Here is a 17,235-nt window from a genome sequence, read left to right as displayed (position 1 = left end):
AAGAGTCTAATGAAGTTGTTTTGCAGAATTAATTTTGTTATATTCTACGTTACAGTAGATGAATGGGTCACTGAGCTTATTTTTCAATTTCAGAGAGGGTCACCAAGGTAATGCTGTGTACATAATTTTGGACCCTGTCAAAAAAGATTAAGAACTGCTGATTTACATTTTCCTTTATACCATTTGTTCATAGTGATAGAATATGACAGAGCTTTGCAAATAAAATGATAATTATATGTTACACACATTTAACCAATAAAAATAACAATAACAAGCAATATATTTCTTAAACAACGGAAAATTTTATCAATATCGCCAATTAAGCCATTATGTCTTTGCTTTATAAATGGTAAAAACTGTCATATTTATTCATCTGATCCGCATTATATATAACCCAAGACTATATTTCCAAACTCATCTTTGGACTAAATTAGACAGAAAAAAGGCTAACCTTAAACAAATAGTAATGTGTTTATTATAAAAAAATAATGCTATTGTAGAGATTTCTAATTGCCTTGTAAGAAGGTCGACGTTTAAACGTCCATTACTGTACAGATTTTACAATCATTAAAGGCTGACTCCTATACATTATATATCCGTAAGGCATAGTCTTTGCTCTGCTGGGGTAGTGAGTACTTACTGGGTCGGAGAAAACATATTTATAATTAACTCTTGCATCACCAGCCCAATTATCTTGCACTTTATTGAATTCTCTACTAACTCTTGTTAAAGATTTTTCTGTTTGCATTGTCCAGTTGAGGGTGTTTCTGGTGCCCCATATATGATTTTGACATTCTCACTTCACTCTCTCTATTAATATATTGGCATAACTGGTCTTTAAAAATCCTTATTTTTACATAGGCAACCCTTGCCGGAACGTAAACACTTGGTGAAAAGTTTCTGAAGCATAATCCAGCTATACTGATCGTTTGTGATACAATTTGAAATGTTGTCCATTTTTGGGCAAAAACAATTTTCAAGCGATTTATCTAAATAAAATTCTTGGTAATCATCAAAGGAATCGATTTTGAAACAATATATTCTAGTATTAATTATCATGAATTTAATATGGATGGAATGATTCAAAACATTTAGCACGAGTCTAGTATTAACTAATTTGCGTAACAGGTATGACAGAATTTGTATCTTTAAACACTAAACTGCCAGTAAACAATTCAACTTCACCCTAAACACAGAGCCTCTACTCGTGCTTGTAGGGAACAGCTATACCAGCTATACCACTAGCTCTTGTAAGAGCTATCCTGCTATACTCTCTGGAGGAGGAGAGGTCCACCCACTGGAAGCTGGATCCCTGACTTGGGTCCAGGGTGGGTGGAGGACAGCGAGACCCCAGCCAAGCTGCGGCAGCTAACGGTCTCCGGTGGTTATGGTGGTTATGGTTCTTGGAAATACTCGGTGAGCACTAGGAAGCATCTATTGGCGGAGGCATCCAGTCGGGGTGCCAGGTGGTCCGTCACAGTAGTCAGTTTGGAAACATTGCTTATTTTCCAGTTCAGCTATTTTAGCTTTAATTCTGTAATTTAGTATTTAATGTTCTACAATTCAGAGTTTAGTTGATAAACCCCATTTGACTACTTCCGTATCTGCTCTTTCGGCCTTACATCTGCAAGTGCCTTGAGATTTCCCAACAATTCACCATTTAGTGGCTAGCTGTGCAGTGACCTGCGTTGAATTGAAAACTGAATTGCAAAAAACTAGACTAGAATTTGTAATTTCCTGGTTAGTTCCTTATTATTATCAGTTTAGCGAATAACCCTGAGAGGTTTTGAATTGCCTCATATTAACAAAAGCTATATACAGCTTTTAAAGTGCCGTGACAGCGCAGAGAATATTTCTGATGACTGAGCCACTTAAAATTTTGTTCAGAAGAAATTAAAATCTCTTCCACAAAACAGGTAAAATACATCAAATATGAATCACCACTTTGTATGTGAAGAGGTCCAGAGAGGGCCATGTGCAAGGGCAGATATGCTGAAAGTAAAATAGGATTTTATTGATTACATGTTGCAGAATCAGATATATTAATGGAAAAAGAACCAGTTTAATCTTCTGTTCTGACTCTGCTCTATCTAGTAGAGCACCTTTACTCTTTCTTTCATTCCTATTCAGGATATATTCCAAGCCTATTAAATCTATATGCCTTGTCATCTACAATCCCTCTGCTTGCATTATATTGCATCCATCCACCCTAGTGCTGGAAGGCCATTCCATGCCCCAGCCCTTCTGCCCTGCTGGCAAACTAATCAATGCTCCAAATTCTCTGCTGGAAAACTAATCAATGCTCCAAATTCTCTGCTGGAAAACTAATCAATGCTCCAAATTCTCTGCTGGAAAACCAATCAATGCTCCAACCCATCTGATGGAAGTCTATTCCATGCTCCAGATTCTCTGCTGGAGGAACATTCTATTCTCTATCTCATCTTCTGAAAGCCTATCCCATATTCCAAACTCTATGCTGGAGCTGGAAAACTATTCAATCCTCTAACCCCTCTGCTGGAAGCCGATCTTATGTCTAACCGACCTACCGGACGACTATCCCATGCTCCAAATTCTCTGCTGAAAGACTATTCAAAGCTTCGTTCACTCTTCTGGAAGACTATTTCATGCTCCACAACTCTCTACTAGAAGACTTTTCCATTCTCCTGCCCACATTACTGCTTGTATAACATTCTATCTACCCACTGCTCAGATTGAAGGATATTCCATGCACCCACCTCTCTGCATGTATTTTATTCTAGGTACCACCTATTTCTTTGTGTTGTTGTCAATGCACAAACCTTTCAGCTCAAAAGATATCCGTGCACCCTTCACCGTTTCTGTTAAGATACTGGTCCTGTTGATGCCTTAGATTTCTTATCTAACGCTTCTTTTTGTATTATAATGTTTCTTTCTAGTGACTGGCCATACTTTTTTTTCTTTGTGTTATGCACACTAAGGGTTTTTACAGTGTACATTTTGCACTATTTGTGAAGTATTTCCTAAAATATGGTAAAACAAATCTTAGTATTATTCTGCAGATACATTCTCCGAAATCGGACTTCTTGTTAATACCTTCTCTAATAAAAAAAAATAATAATATAGGGCTCTATGTTCTATGCATTTGATGTGGCTTCTCATTTTGTTTTTTGTCTCTCTGGGCTCATTATCATAGATGTTTTTATATGCTGAGTGATAGGATTTGATTAAATATATCTTTTGAATGGAATGGATATAAATTTATTTTATAGGTTATGTAGCCGTGTTTTATATATTTAGACCAGATCTAACACTATTTTCTATTTTGTTTGTTTTTAAGTATCTAATCAATGGAGTTGTATTTGTTGCCATGGAAACATCCAAGGCATGGACTCTTTGAAGAATTTTTTTTCCTAGGGACGGAATGTGAAGATACAAAACAGGAAGCCGCCAAACGGAAATACATCACCGGAAGTTCCCACAACACCATTTTGCATACTGGTGGAATTACAGAAACTGGGACTAAGTTGTTTGTTTCAGTATATATTGTGTTCTACGTCATAATCGGAAGTTCTGCTATGTTAGAGGTGGGGTAAGGTACATTCGATATGGGAAGGAGGGAAGGGTTCTTGTCTCATGTGAACATGTTTCCGTGTTAATTTAGAGGGGTATATATTCACCTAGGTGGCCGGACACACTTCATTACACCTGATGAAGACCTACTGAGAGGTCGAAACGCGTTGTGTTTTTAAAGTATCTATAGCTGAAGACTGTGAACTTCCATGTAAGATTTTACTATTTTTTTCTGTTCAATAAGTTAAATATTTATATCTAATGTTGGGAGAGAGGCTCTTTGCTGGAGTGAATACTGAACTACCATCACCACTTCAATAAACGCTTTAACCTGAGCCAGTTTGTTTACAGGCTCTAATATATGTGAGTGGGATGTGAATATACATATATAAAGGTGATTTGTATATGTTCTTGGACTATACTGCTCTATGTTAAGTTCATTTTTTTACAGCCATTTACCAAGATAATAACCAAATTGGGTATTTTTTTATTTTTTTATTCGGCATTTGCACTTTTTGTTGCATGTTGAGCGCGCCACCCAGTGTGTTATTCTGGTATTTTCATAAAATGTCATCTAGACGGGCAACTTCCTGCTAACTTACCACCACTGACTCAAGCTATGTTGTATGTCATGTTTTTCAGTCTCGTATTATAGTAATTACCTAGTAAGATTGACGGAAATGTATCAACACAAAACAGGGAGTATTTAGGGTGTACATTTCTAAATATTTAGAGACATCCTAAATGGTTTCCATGGTAATTGTTCCTTCATTATTTAGTGCTTTGCCCGAGAAAAGCACGTGGTTTTTCATTGATAAGTCTTCCCCAAACAGCTTAAATACACAGAGCACTAATGGGAATTTATTTAGTCTAAAAAATGCATGTAATTATATGTAATTGTGAAAAAACCTCCTCTTGAGAAAAGCACAATTTCTCCGTAGAGAGTGAATGATGGGATTCACACTTGTGCACCTCTGGGAATTCTACTTCAAATACAGTTTGTGCTAACACAATGAAAACCAAATCAAAGACTGCCACCAAGATTAGGTACAAGGAAGTTGTTAACCGAGGTGATCAAAGAAGATATGTAATTAGATATGCCACCATTTTATTGTCTAATGAAGAACAATACTTGAGGTCACCTGGTATGTCTTTTAGCTATCAATTAGTGTTGTCACACTTGACAACACTGTGGCTTACATCTCAAAATGACTGCCTATCAATGCAAATTTCCCCTGTATCTTCGCATGTGCTCCACAACAATTTACTTAGCCTGCTATGCATTTTATCAATGATATAATATATATAATGCATCTTATATCCCTCAACTGCTCCTAACATACTTTATCTTTCTCTCTGTCTCTTCAACTGCTCCTAACATACCTGAACCTTCTTCTCTGTCTCTTCAACTGCTCCTAACATACCTGAACCTTCTTCTCTGTCTCTTCAACTGCTCTTAACATACTTTACCTTCTTCTCTGTCTCCTAAACTGCTCCTAGCATACCTTAACCTTCTTCTCCATCTCATCAACTGCTCCTAGCATACCTTACCTTCTTCTCCATCTCATCAACTGCTCCTAACATGCCTTAACCTTCTCGTCCATCTTATCAACTGCTCCTAACATACCTTTACCTTTATCTCTGTCTCCTCAACTGCTTCTAACATACCTTTACCTTCTTCTCTGTCTCATCAACTGATCCCTTAACCTTGTTCTCCTTCTCATAAACTGCTCCTAACATACCTTAACCTTCTCGTCCATCTTATCAACTGCTCCTAACATACCTTTACCTTCTCGTCCATCTTATCAACTGCTCCTAACATACCTTAACCTTCATCTTTATCTCATCAACTTCTCCTCTTTACATTAACCTTCTTTTGCATCTCATCAACTGCTTCTAACATACCTTAACCTTCTTCTCCATCTCCTCAACTGCTCCTAACATACAGTTCAACTTGCCCTGTAGTTCCTCAAATTCTGGGCACCAACTCTCTGTGATGACATCCGGCTTCTGCAGAGCTGCAGCAGCTGGATGCTGATCCTGCCAGACATTCATTGACTGAGAGCGTCAGCCAATCAAACTCTGCGCTAATGCCACCCTAATGATGCGAAAGAGGTGGACTTAAATCACTGGCAGCAAATGGGTAAAACTCCATATGTGCTGCATTTCAAAGTGAAAAGATTCTCATATGGAGTCCTGGCACCATGATCACTTCAGATTATTGAATTGGTCAAGGTGCTTGAAGTAACCCTTTAACTTTCTCCAATACCTCAACAGTTACCAAAACATCTTAACGTATCAGAGATCTCTTCAACTGCTCACAAGGTATCCAAAAATCTGCTTGAAACCTATATTTCTACTCCTACTCCTGCTGTATCTCTCAGATGCTTTCGATGCACCTCATTAATTTTTCATTTTCTCTTCACTGGCTTATTATATATTTACTTTTTCTTGTATCTCCTCAACTATTTCACATTAAAATTTAGCTTTCTCTAGTAACTCTCAACTACACTCCAGTACGCCTCCTGATGATTCTGTTCACACTGTCACAAATCCACCAAGCATCTCTCAACTGCTCTGAAAATGCCTCAACTCCATTCTATTTCTCATTGTTCCAATACATCCAATTTGTTTTGGATATATAAGAATCTGTTGTCTGATACATTGTAATTCTTAGTGTGTCCTCTGAACTGTTCCCCTATACACCACAGCTACTATATTCCTGAATCATTTAATGAACATTTCATTACTTCTCAGATTTTTCCAATTTCTTTGTATCAATTTCCTATAAGCCTTCTCCTCTATGTCCCTAACCACTTCTCAATACAACTCAACTCCCCCTATATGTCTCTAAACATTCCTCAATACAACTTAACTCCCCTGTAAATGTCTCTAACCACTCCTCAAGGCAACTCAACTCCCCCTATATGTCCCTAACCACTCCTCACTACAAGTGTTCAATACAACTCAACTCCTTAACCACTCCTCAATACAACTTGACTCCCCCTATATGTTTGTAACCACTCCTCAATACAACTCAGCTCCCCCTATATGTCCCTAACCACTCCTCACTAAAAGTACTCAATATAACTCAACTCCCTTCTATATGTCCGTAACACTCCTCAATACAACTCAACTCCCAACTATATGCCCGTAACCACTCCTCAATGCAACTCAACTCACCATTATATGTCCGTAACCACTCCTCATTACAACTCAATCCCTTTGTCTCTAACAACTCCTCAATACAACTCAACTCCACCCTATATGTCACTAAACACTTTTGACACATATCATCAACCTGTATCTTCCTAACTGCTTACCAATACACCTTAGTTCCATCATGTATCTCCATAACCACTCACACAGATTCAATAATCTTAGACTCCCGTCTATGTTTCCTTAACTGCTCCCCACTACATCTCCTGAATATCAAGTACCCCAATACCCCTTAACCTTGTATTTCCTCAACATCTCCTGCTCCTCAATACACTTCATCACATCTGGTATGTCTCCACCTGTTTCCAATACACTTTATCTCACCCTGTATCTCCTCACTGTAATACACTGATTCTCCAAATATTCCAATATCGCTCCAAAATCTCATCAATAACTTATAGAACAACTAATCTCATCCTGTATCTTCTCATCTTCCCCCAGTATTACCTGACTCTTTCCATTATCTTATTAACTGCTCCCAGTAAATGTCAGATATGTCACCTTTCTACAAGCAAAGTCTGTTCCAAATGTAAGTTTCAATATTTGATTATTTTACAGAAAATGACGTCAAAGTGCCAAACTGTATTCGTAGGCCCTGAACATTTTTGAACAAGCTGACTTTGAAAGAGAGCTGTCAATTCCCAGTTTAGTTTTTTTTTCTATATATAGATATTTAGTTAATCCCATTTATTTAGCAAATATGTGTTTCTGAGCTGTGAAAAATAAAGTAAAATGTTGGAATCCACAATGCTGTGTTTAGCTGCACACTGTAACTGGACACCTCCATCTTGACTCCCTGGCAGTCATTATTATAAATGTTGCCAGTTTCCAACACTGGACATAGTTAGTGAAAGACTTAAAGCAGAAACAGTTTTTCTATTTCACCTCCTGTTTTGCATAGTGTGCCCTGACTGTGCCAGGACTCCAGTCGATTTTTTTTATCTCCTTTGCTAAATCGTTTAACATATATTTAAAAGAAAACTGAGGATCACATGATGAAAAGGTTAACACAAGTTAAACAAGATTTTCATTGGTTGATTCAGTTGAGTCAATTTCTGAAGTGGTAGTCCCCCTCGAATCCATATTGTTTTTTATTTTTTCAAGTTTTTGATAGATAACTTAAAAAGGAAAAACATATACACAACAAATATTATAAACAGCCCTCTTTATATGGCTGATATCACTTATCTGACAAAATTACATAGATTTTAAAATCAGTTCTCATATATTACCCAACTTTTCAAATAATAGCGATTCGTATTACATGTTTTAAATGAGGGGAATAGGGAAATATTCACCAGATCATATCACCTGCAGATACAACATCGAGCTCTCTGGAGATGCAGAATGAATCATTGTACTGAGTGCGTCAATACGAAAACAGAACAAGCCATTTTAAAGCTATTTCTTCATTACAGAGATTTGAAAAAAAGGTTTCTTTTAATCTAATTGGTAAGAATAGGAAGTTTCTATGGAATGTGTATCAGTTCAAAAGAACAAACCAAGCATTTGCACTGCATTGAAATGCAATCTTTTCCACACAGTCAGTTTTTTTTATTTTACTATAGAGCCACCCATTTACTCCATTTCATCTTTAGAATTATTTTTCAGTCCTGCAAGTCTTTAGATTCTGGCGATCCCTGAGATATTATGTATGTGTGGGGGGGTTGATTACAGGCCCCTTACTTTAAACTGACAGGAAGATAGCTCGATACTGCACTGCACCAATAGGCCCATCAAGCCCAGTACAGACCAAAGTGAATGGGCCTCGAATCCTGTCTCGCATATTAGCTTTCAGTCTATAGGCCAACTAATCCACTTGAAGCCATAATGTTCCACAGGTTGGGTGTATTAGGAACTAAATTTCTCATTTTTGCAGCCATCACCTGTAATCTACAGGTGTCAGTTTTAATGCAACATGGGCTATTGCGATAAGGCTATAAATTGGTAAATTTGCATAAAGACGTGGGCACATCCAGTGTTTTAGTTGTATTTAGTAAAGAAATTGAATGTCGATACGTCTAATAAAGGGATAAGGTGTGTGACTCACTATGTTAGAGCTAAAGGGTTAAGGCAGTATGGGCACGGTTTGATATTTTGGACTGGGAATGGGTTCATAAAGTAAGAATAAACAGGTTATCACTCAGTCACAAAATGTAACCAGTGTAATATGAATGACAGGGGTTAATGTTGGGCTCAATGTAGTTAAAGAGTAACTTCATTGACAGTGATGTTTTAACAGGCCGTACAAAAAAAGGATGTTAGTTCAGGGAAGGAGTATAATTAGTAAAACACTGGCTGTGATGGTTGTCATGGCAGTGAAGGGGTCAATTAATTATTCAACGAAGATACAGGTGTTTCTGACAGTAAGGGGTTAATGCCATGAAGGAGCAGATAACAGATATACTGGGTTCAGAATAGCAATACAATGAGCTACTATTAATTAATTACACACAGTAAGGGGATAATGGTAGTTATGTCTGTGAAGGGTTAATGGGTGAAGAAGGGGAATACTGGTGTCTCGGACAGCAGTGACCTGGAAAAATGTTTGTCGGTGAGGAGGTTAATGCAGTAAAAAAAAAAATGAGATCTCTAGCAGTGAAGGGGTTAATGCAGAGCAGCCATAATATATCTGGCTATTAATAGGTTAATTCAGAGAGGCAGTGATCAGTGTGGCAGTGAAGAATTTAACGCGCCGCACAGAACAAAATAAAAATGTAAAAGTAAAAACTATGGCGCTAAAAAGGTTAAGGCAGGGGAACAGCATGCTCTCTGTTATTGAAAGGGTTAATTGTGTGAAACAGAGAGGATGTTAATGCAGTGAAAGAGCAAGATCTCTGATAGTGCTAGGGCTAATGCAGGGAGCCATCAAGATCTCTGTGGCAATGATAAGGTTAATGGAAGGCAGCACTGAGCCATGTGATAGTGAAAGGGTTAATACAGCGAAGCAGTGGGATGCTCGTTTTGCCTGAGGTTCAAACAAAACACCTCACCGTGTATGTTATTTTCTCCTAATAAACAGGATTTCTCTTCCCCTCACCTGGTGTGCTATCTGTCCTCCTTGTCTGGGACCCTGTGCCATATTGATTGTTTAATTGGAGGGGAGGGGGTTAATGGGCAGCCCCCCACTGTGTGTGAGCAATGCATTCTACCTGGAAAGGAAAGGGTGTATTGAGCCCATAATAAACACTGCATTGTTATGGATCCCCATGCAATCAGACACACAATGATGGGCTGTGCTGCTCACGGCCCTCTGATATGGCCAGCGTCTTAGGCTCTCTGTAATGCAGCAATATAAGGGGACAAGATGAACAAAAGCAGAGGAAAGTTGTTCCTATCGCCTCCTTGTCTGCTCTCCCCACTGGAGTCATTTCTATGGTTACCACTCACCCATCTCCAGGTCTGGAGCACATCCTTTGAAAAGATTCTCTCGCCTCCTCCTCCTCCTCCCTCTGGCATCTCTGAGGGGATTTAATCACGACCAAGACTCCCTCCTTCGCCTCCACACAAAAATAAAATAGATATATTTATATTGCAGATTAATTTCAGGGTCTGCCTCTTATCATCCTTAAATCCTTAGTCCATCAGAGGAGAGAGAGAGAGAGACAAAAAAAAAAGGTAGAATTAAAAATAAAACGAGCGATGGGGAAATAATCGGGCGATAATAGAAGCAGCAATCTGATGTTAAGACCGCAGGGCCCACCACGGCTGAGTGCGTCAGATCTGCTTCCTCTCGTGTGGCTCCTGCCCTTAGACAGGTAGTGGCAGGTGCATCACACACAGCATCCAACGTCTGCCTCCAAAAAGAAGATCCCTGCCATTTTGCTCTAAGAAATGTCTTTGCTTCTTGTCCGTGGGCTTGTTCTCCTCGTGCCCTGCAAGCTGCAGGCGATCTCTCCCCCTCCCCACCCTGGACTCGAGGCAACCCCCCCCCCCCCCAGTCAGCTCTGTTTTCCGAGTGAAATAATTTCTCCTTTGTGATGTAATTATGTTTTCTAGTCACACAGCAGTGCAGCGAACCTTTCAGAGTATGCCTTCCCGTCCATCCTTTCCTCCGCTTCTTCTCTGTCAGTGTCCTCTGCTTGGTTTTTCTGTCAGAGCAGTTTGTCTGTGCAGCTGCCCTCGGATTCCATCTTGTCGGATCGTTCAATCCATCCAACCAACCAACCAACCAACCCCCACCACAACCACCACCGCCAAAGATGCTTTGTGAAAGATTAATAGAAGGGGGTTTATTCAACCTGCCCGAAAAAAAAAAATCTCCCAGCCCTCCTAATGCCTTCTAGATTGTCCCATCCTGAGCTCGCACTCTCCCGTCTGGAAATCCAGGGTAATCATTTTATCTGCAGGATGCATCGATATCTCCCAAAATAAAAGGCCTAGAGGGATGAAGAATGTCAAGCCTCTCCATAAATTGCTCAACCAAAATTAGCTATTTTCTTCTTCGTCTTTTTTTCTTTCTTTCTATTTTTTTTTTTTTTGCACTCTGCTGTTTTTTTTTTTCCTTCTTCTCCTTCTATCCACTTGATTGAACAAATAAAATCCAATTATCTAATTACCTATCTCCAGTGCCACAGTGCTGATTGGTCCTTCCATTAGCTGAAGAAGAGGTGCAGAATTGAGCTGGAATAGAAAACCAACAGTCCATTTGTGTGGTTGAGACCCCAGCCCCTCCTACCCGGGGAGGTGGAGGCAGATCCCAGGGCTGACATGTTTAGTGGGAGAACTATATATGGGAAGGAGAGAGGGAAAGACAGGGGGAGAGCCGTGGAAAAGGCAATAGTGACGCAAAGCCAAATGCAATTAGACAATAAAATGCACATTTCAGACGAGCTTAGAAGGAAATCACTATAATGAATATAAAACATGTATGTTACATGAATAGACAACAGAGCCGAGAAGCTTTTAATTATTTTATGTGTTTGATAGTTATACCGACTGGGCGCTACACAAAACATGAATCAGGCTTTAAAGTTCTAGTCACTGGAAAAAAAATGTGTAAATATGAAAATATCTGTTTATTATTGTTAATCATTGCATATAGTGTAACATTGGGCAGGTGGGACAATGACATGAAGTAGACCTCTATTATGCATTGCACTAACAGCTCGGAGGCATTGAATATCACACTACAGACTAGCCACAAGAGTCGACATCCAAACTGGATGCTACCACTGAAGGAAGGCCTCCCAAGGTGCCACAATTATATGAAGGCCACTGAAGGAACACTCAATGAATGCCACTACTGCAGGAAGGCTCACTAGGTGCTGCCACTGAAGGGACAATCACTGGATGCCACTACTGCAGGAAGGCTCACTAGGTGCTGCCACTGAAGGGACACTCACTGGATGCCACTACTGCAGGAAGGCTCACTAGGTGCTGCCACTGAAGGAACACTCACTAGATTCCACCACTGAGTAAGGCCCTCTAGATATAATCGGTGCCGGAAAGCCCCCAATATGCCACCATTGCACGCAGCGGTGAAGGCATGTGAAGCATGTGCTCTGGGCGCCAAATGGAGAGGGGAGCTGCACGAGCTGCGCTGACTCTCCCAGCAGCCGCAGAGACTCGCTCCACAGGCCCAGCCATGCTTTCCTGAAAACGGATGCATGCATAGGGGGAAGTAGGAAGCAGTTCCTGCTTTCCCAACCAATAGACACCAAGGAATGTGCTCAGGTCTCCGCTCCCACCACATGCCCATTAAAGGGACACTCCACTGCTCAAATACAAAATATGTAAAAATCCCTGTTTAGTAGATATACCTCAAATAGAAACATGCATGCTTTTACTTATGCATTTGTTCAATGAGATTATGGGGCTGTCCAATCACTGACATCCTAATGCAGCTCAATGAGAAGTCTTTGCCAGGCACGGCAGGTGCTCTGGGCAATTTCTGCCTCTTGATTTTAGCTTCACTGAGCTAAACAATTAGGAAGTAACCGACCTGCTCTCTACATGTAAGCTTGGGGGGGGGGGGGGGGGGAAGGAGCAGGGGGGGAAGGTGGGAGGCGTTACCTAGTTAATTTGTAAAAAAAAAATAAAAAAAAAATGCATGTATGATGTATGAAGTAACTTAGGCTAAGAGATACACACAGATGCGCGGTTGCAAAAGTGACACACAAAAGTTTTACATTTGGGGGCAGAGGTGTCAACATAGATGTTCGCCCACGGTGCCAAGTGACTGGAGGAACACACAATAGATGCTACCACTGCAGCATCATCGGTGCAGGAAAGCATATAATATGCCATCACTGCAGGCTGCAGCAAAACTAAGGAGGGCTTGGGGAGCATGTGCCCTGGGTGCTGGATGGTGCAGGTACCTCACGTGCTGTGCACCACCATCACTGAGGCAGCAGCCGTGGAGACTCACTCCTCCAGTCCAGTCCCAGACATTCTTTCCTGGATATTGCCACATTCAGAGGGGGAAGCAGGAAGCAGTCCCTGCTTCCCCAAACATAAGACACCAGGGAATGTCTCCGGCCTCTGCTCTCCTATGTGGCCATTAAAAAAAAAAAACAGGAGGCAGATTTGGTGACTGTGTGTGCAGTGGTGTATCCTGGTTTTGTGCTGCTCTAGGAATGACAAAACTCAGGCTGGGAACGTATTGGGTGGCATTTTCCAGCGGGCGGCAAGAAAAGCTGCCCCAAATGCCCACGGCAAATGTCTTGTTAACCTGGTGGCCAGCGCCTCCTTACCGGATTTTTACTTAGCCGCCTGCATATTCGGCATTTGCCCTTTCATTTCGTTTATATTTCATTTTTAGGTCTTTCGTTTACATTTTAGTAAACAAATAAGAAAAAAAATGAATTTTTGGCCGAAATCATATTCGTACGAAAACTAATGCACATGTCTAATCACAGGCGAGCTCCAAGAAATATGTATCTATAGGAGGGGTCCTGGGTACTAGATCACGGGTATCTATACCTGCAAGAGGGACCTGCCTACTGTTTGCACTTCTACTAACAACAGTATTCGGTATTTATTTGGTTAGACACCTACACAGTTTGGCTGGAGAACAAAACATGTTGTCCTGTCTTGGGGAATTGCACAATGATGGGCTTTTAGCATGTGTTTGACATTTATGAACTCACACATGTAGCATCAGTGTTCACAAAGTAGATATTTAGCACATTCACTACCTAAAAAAACAGCAATAATATACATGAAGCACTAATTTATAGTAAGTAAAAAAGTGTTATAATACCAAAAATTCACTTAATTTCTTTAATAAATTTACTAGATGTCTATAAAGACATGGAAAATTCTAGGCTGTAACAGTCAATTCGAACGTGTTCATGATATTATTGACAGACGGTGGATCAAATGACAATTATGATTGCAATTTTGGAGTCCAGAAGGATATTTTATTCCATTTTAAGGTCCAGATGGGCTTTTTCCCCTTTTGGATGCAATCTGGATATTTTTCCTTGTTTTGGATCAACTGCAGGATGTGTGAAAAGTTGAACTCGATAAACTTGAAAATGTCTACATGCATGTTACAATGTATTTCTATTATTACATTTACAAGCGAGATAAAAACACGATAAAGCAACCTTAGAACAGAGAGAATGTATAATAACATACATATAAAATAGAGAATATGTAAAACCTAGCACAGACTGACAGAGTGGCTGAACTATCTGAATGTCTGATAGCAAGATTTGAAGAAATAAGCATACAGATTAGATAGGTGATCACAATCATATTTTAAAGTTGTTTTTTTTTTTTGCAAATAAACACTTTAATATTAAAAATACACTTATTTATTTTTAACATTAAAGCTTCCCTACCTCTACTGATATTACTGGCACCCCTTTCTTAATTACAGAAAAAAACTATTTATTTTACCTGCAATCCAGTTCTTCTTCACAGCTGCGCCACCAACTGTGAGATCATCACGAATGATGATCTCCGTCCAATCGAACGCTTCTTACAGAGAAGCAGTGGGGACATTTTCCCATTTTCCGCACTCACCCAATCAAATGTTTTTTACAATGAAGCATTGAACCCAATGGTTCTATTTGTCATTGAGACCCCCATTATCAATTTGTAGTGCTCATATCACGTGTTTTTAAAAACATTCGAAAAAATTGAAAATCAAACACCTTAAGCACCTGTCTGACAGCCACCAGAGGTGTGGTTTCAGAGAAATGTGAATTTTGTAATTTTTCAGAATCGACAATGTTTTACAACTATACACCGAAACCACTACATCACGATGTAGTCATTCATATGTTTTAAGAGTCCCTTTAATCCTGGCTTCGTGGTGTTGAAACATGGGTACTTGGCATTTTATGAACTAGACCTGTGGTTCTATGATCCTAGTGATGAATTGTTATCACAACTGCATGAAAGTATAGTCAGTATGTATTTAAGGGTACATAAATGTACATGCTGAACTATAAGCCATCTGAATGTCCTTGTACAGATTATTCAGGGATGGACACATTTTTTTTTAAATTATAATATATTAATAAACTTCTTCTGTCTTCATAAAAACTTCATTAAACCACCAATGCAAGACATGAGGGTGAGATATATCAAGAAACCAGGTACTATTCTGGGGCTGTGGGTTAAATAAACACCTATCACCTAGGAAACCAATAGAATGCCTCTCTGTATGTAGTATTTTGCACCAAAAATAGTAGATGTTTAGTCTTGATAAATTCCCCCTCATTAGTCTAAAACTGCGCTGTAACCCTCCTTACCCTGTCAATAATCCATCACTTCCAATCCATGTGTTAACAGAGATATCTTTCTAAACCCACAATGTACACTTCCTAACCTGGCCATCACTCCAAACCTATGTCCTGACTCCTGAGAGTCGAAAATAAAAAATGCCTGTCTGAATCCACACAGTATTCCTCCACACACTGGGAATACACCATCACCCCAGTCCATGTACTCAGAGAGTTTAATACCGGAGATACCAGCATAAAACAACAAAGTATCCCTCTACACACTGGGAATACACCATCACCCCAGTCCATGTACTCAGAGAGTTTAATACCGGAGATACCAGCATCAAACAAGAAAGTATGCCTCTACACACTGGGAATACACCATCACCCCAGTCAATGTACTCAGAGAGTTTAATACCGGAGATACCAGCATAAAACAACAAAGTATCCCTCTCCACACTGGGAATACACCATCACCCAGTCCATGTATTGAGAAGCATGATACAGGTTGAAACAGAATACTCTATTCATCTAAATGCTGGACATATGCTGTCATCCTCAATCTGGAGCGAGACTCAATTACTTACACCCAACAAACCAATGTCAACTATCAACCTTAATCGAGTTTGACTCTACATTCACATAGAAATACATATCTCTTTTTGAAGAAACTATCCTGTTTGGTTCGTTAAATTGGATTTTCACGTTCGGTAGATAAAACTACCGAACTCCGACCACCCCCCTGGCTCATTATCTACAAAGGAAACCGCAGGATTAAATGCTCTTCCTCTGTGGCTGCTGTTCGTATAGCCGAACAGTGTTGGAGAAAATGGTGGCCATCTTGTTTGCATGAAAAGAAGCAGCAGGACTTGGTCATTGAGGAACTTGGTGCCTGGAACTAAAATCGGACAATCGACTTCCCGAACTCCGGTCAACTTTGCCAACGCCTGCTTTTTTTCAACGACCAGCCAGGAGAGCGCTATGTGGTAGTTTTGTTCCCACGAATTAGGGAAACAAATGCTAACTATGAGCCAGGGGAACAGTTCATGAATTTGTTCAGTTTTTAGACTTCCCAAAATAGACTGACCACTATCTCTGAAACTGTAGAAGTATTTTTGGGCATAGCACCATGTGTGCGGTCGGTCAAATTATGACTTCCATGATATTCCTGAACCCCTATACCGATCTGGGTGATTTTTGGATATGTTGGTCACCCAGATCGGGGCTATCAGGGGATGTAACTTTTGTGAGGATTTTGTGTGTTTAACCCCTTAAGGACACATGACATGTGTGACATGTCATGATTCCCTTTTATTCCAGAATTGTGGTCCTTAAGGGGTTAAATGTATTATTGGGGTTTTGTAATAATATATGTTTTTTTTGTGCCTGGAGATAATTAAATTCAATACAGTGCTGACTCAATTATCTCCTAGACACAGGGGAGGGATTTACCTATTTTGTTTTGGAGTGTCCTGGACCTGAGAGCCAATGCAATTGTGTGTGTTTACTGTAGTCTACTCTCAGGTCCAGGGGGGAGTGCCCCTTGCATGGGGACCTGCATATAAGGCTAGTTGGCCTCATAAAATCATTCCTGTTGTACCCTTCATCTAGTTGAGGCTGATATTTGGGTATGCATCTGCTTACTGGGAGAAATGACTGAATGCTGCATTGTCTTCTGAAGAACGTCTGAATCAACACCCGAACTCAGCATTTAGCAGTTCGGGAGAAATCGGAAGCGAATGGGTATCTGACATACCAGCGTTTATAACACTCTTCTTTCCATGTT

At 39.9% G+C, this 17,235-nt stretch overlaps 1 protein-coding gene across 5 annotated transcripts in view; it reads right to left on the bottom strand.

Moving 5' to 3' along the window:
- Positions 1 to 17,235, bottom strand: part of LRRC4B (leucine rich repeat containing 4B) — a 316,729-nt gene that overhangs the window by 55,000 nt on the left and 244,494 nt on the right. Inside the window, exon 1 of one of the 5 annotated variants that reach the window (XM_063437074.1) lies at positions 10,159 to 11,443. The exons of the other annotated variants lie outside the window; for them this stretch is intronic. The gene's annotated coding sequence lies outside the window, so the exon portion shown is untranslated. Of the gene's footprint in view, positions 1 to 10,158; positions 11,444 to 17,235 lie in introns of those variants that run through there. 5 annotated transcript variants of the gene reach the window in all.

The sequence above is a fragment of the Pelobates fuscus genome, chromosome 11, assembly GCF_036172605.1.
Source record: "Pelobates fuscus isolate aPelFus1 chromosome 11, aPelFus1.pri, whole genome shotgun sequence".
NCBI lineage: Eukaryota > Metazoa > Chordata > Amphibia > Anura > Pelobatidae > Pelobates > Pelobates fuscus.
Note: the sequence above shows the minus strand (reverse complement) of the source record. Positions and strands in the feature narration are given on the sequence as shown.